At 31.3% G+C, this 3267-nt stretch overlaps 1 protein-coding gene across 3 annotated transcripts in view; it reads right to left on the bottom strand.

The window, feature by feature from the left end:
- SGCZ (sarcoglycan zeta) overlaps window positions 1–3267 on the bottom strand; it is a 264296-nt gene that overhangs the window by 112864 nt on the left and 148165 nt on the right. The window lies entirely within an intron of this gene.

Raw genomic sequence — 3267 nt, 5'->3', positions numbered from 1 at the left:
TATCTATCTATCTATCTATCTATCTATCTATCTATCTATCTATCTTTATCATCTGTCTGTCTATCTGTTTATCTATCATCTATCAATCACCTATCTATCTGTCTTTCACCATCTATTATCTCTCTATCTACCATCTATCCATCTGTCTATTTAAGTTTTTACTTTTACTTTGGGTGCAATGTGTCCTCAAACTACTTTGTTTAGCCAACTCTTCCTCTCCCACTCTAAAGTCCTTATGTCCTGAGCAATATTTTCTTAAATATAAAAAGAAAGAAAAGATTGATAACTGTTACCTCTTATTTTTGTAAAATAAAGAAAGGGTAGTAGAGGTAGAGAGGTTGCAAAACAAGAAGTAGCAGGATAATTCTTATGTAGGTGAAACTTAGCAAAGAGTGCATTTCAAACTCGAGTCTAGAAACAAATACATGTGCCTTAATACCCCCTAAAAAGTCTTGGAATACTTTTAGAAATTAGCTTGCCTGGGTTTGAGACCGTTGCCTTACAGGATTCCTCAAATCAAACCAAACTGTTCCACTCGCTGTTTTCTAAACAAACAATCTTTTTAATAAACTATTTCTTTCTCTCAAAAGTGATCTAATTTGAAATTCAAATCTCAATCATTCTTCAAAGCCAAGCTAAAATTCTTTTATAGGGAGGCAAACCAGCTTGATCCATGGATATTTATTTAGTGTGGAAGACCCAAATAAAAGTCAAAATACTGTCACTAAGATTGTTCTCATGCACAGTTCCCAAGATTGACTTCTAAGGACAGAGAATTTTAAATAAAAAAGTAAATTAATGAATGAAATATAATGTATAAACCAATAAAAGCAATTTAATCAAACTACATCAATAGTCATAAGAAACATACGGATCATTTTGTGGCTCAAGCACAAGTATGGTATGCCCAGCTTATGTTACTTTTGGTACCTGTGACTGACAGGAATTTAGGCGATGAGCCAGTCACATTTATACAGGCAAGATCATAATACATCCATAAAGCTCTAAGAATTCAAAGTTAGATCTTCTATTCTCTTCAATTCTTTTGAGAGAATGCAAGTGAGAACTACTTTGTCTCTTTCTACGTACGAAATTAATATGACTACTTTTTCTTATGCAATATAAGGCAATTCTAAGATCTAATATTGGTAAAATTTGTGAAACAAATATAAAAGATTAGGAGTAATAGGGTCTATTAGACCTATTCCATTTGTCTAATTAATGTAACACAGAAATATCTCTTTGTATAGTTTTAATTTATATTTTTTGAATTCACTAACCATTCATTCAATAAAGTAAGCATTTACTGAGATATGCATATTTTTCTGTATGCGGTTATACTGTAATAAAGATTTAAAATTTTCACTAGATATTTAATCGATCAGGCAAAGTTGTAGAGAGTGGTCAAAACACGATTGCCGCTTTCAAGAAATATACATCTTCTGCAATTTGTCCTCTGAAATTCAAATAAAGTGTTTCATATTCCCCACTGCAAAATCTATTCTTTCTGTGACACCTGAGAAAAGAGAAAATACTGTGCCATAAATTTATGGAACATGTTATTTAAATAGCTAATAATTAAGGCAGTGCTTTTCAAATTGAATATATTATGAGGTCATTAAATCATTTAGTGACTTGCAATAAAAATATATACATATATATCCATTATAAATATGTAAATACATAAATATATATTATAGAAATATGTAATATATATTTTTAGAATTAAGATAGGATAACTTTGCTATATTAAATTTAGAATATTAGAGTGTATGATATGCTTCCAACTTGGGTTAATATTCAGTGTTTGAAAAATATTGAGTTTATGTATGTGTTGCTAATATAATCTCTATAGTTTACTCCTAGAATTTTGGATTAAGATGAATCTACATAGCAATAGTGGATATATAGATATCCACTTCATGTGGATATGTAACTGTGGGGTAGTGAAGAAATCCACTTTTTGGAGGACAATTTCTTTGAGCTTCATTATTTAAAAAAAAAAAAAAAACACTTGTGCTTCCTTAAAATTCCATTCACTAGATTGTAGCATTCGATATAATGAGGGTCCATTTTTTATCTCATGCAGGAAAAATTCTTAATGGGCTTGACTACTCATTTAAAAACAAATTCTACAGCATGGAATTCAGAAACATATTTTATAGAAAGTGCAGAATGTTTCATAGAATGTGATAACAGAATTCTGAAGAAATCCCCTTCACTTCTTCCTGAGAGGAATTTGCTTATTCTATTCACAGTGGGTTTGGAGATTTCATAGGGGTTCAGAAGCTATTCAAGATGGATTAACAGATATTCGAAACTTAGTTATTTGTGGTCTTTAAGGCAGATCATCCTTTACACTGAATTATACTGCTATATCAGATTACTATAAGGCATTAATAGATGTATAATATATACTAACACCTCCATTTCATTCCATGTTTAATATATTCCTGTTCATGTTTCTCTGCAATAGATAGTCAAAAAAAAAAAAAATTGATACTATACAAAACAGCAACCTGAGCTAATGTGTGCTTCCTTTTTGTTCTAGATTTGCTATCTGATTATCTCACATAATTTTTGGGAAAGGAATAAATGTAGGTGTGTGTGTGTGTGTGTGTGTGTGTGTGTGTGTGTGTGTTTGCGTGTGTGCGCGCGCGCATGCTAGACGATAAAGAGAAAGAAAACTACAGGTAATTTGTTTTCATGCTTGTTTATAGAAGCAACTGAGTTGAGGTGATGAGGAAATCTTCACTTCTGTAGAACTTCTTTTAAAGCCTTCCTATGTTTGTTTGTTTTTAAATCTAAGGTATATTGCACCTCTACAACAAATTTCACCTACATGTTTATTTACCAACTTCAAACTGTCTTCCAGGTTAATGAGACTTTCCTATTACGATATTATCCTTTTTTCTCTCATTCCTAAAGAAGATCCACTGTCATCAAACTACCCTCATGCCATCTTCTATGGGTTCAGTTCAGCACTCCACACACATAAATAGAAATATGAATTTCCTGGCAAATATGTAAAAAAGATTAAGTTGGAGAGTCTCATAAATTGTTAAAAAGCAATTAATCAGCCTAGGAAGGCTAAGATTTTAAGCATCTGAATTACCATATGCAAATGAAGAAATATCTCCTCATGCATAGCAGTATGGATTAAGTAAGATAATATGTATAAAAATGATTTTTAAAGTACAAAGTTTAATGTTCAGGATTGTTAAACCGTAACCAGTAGTTACATGGGTCGTTTCATGTTTTCATCAG

This window comes from Pteropus alecto, unplaced genomic scaffold (genome assembly GCF_000325575.1).
Source record: "Pteropus alecto unplaced genomic scaffold, ASM32557v1 scaffold24, whole genome shotgun sequence".
In the NCBI taxonomy this organism is placed as follows: domain Eukaryota; kingdom Metazoa; phylum Chordata; class Mammalia; order Chiroptera; family Pteropodidae; genus Pteropus; species Pteropus alecto.
This window is presented reverse-complemented; position numbering and strand designations above follow the sequence as displayed.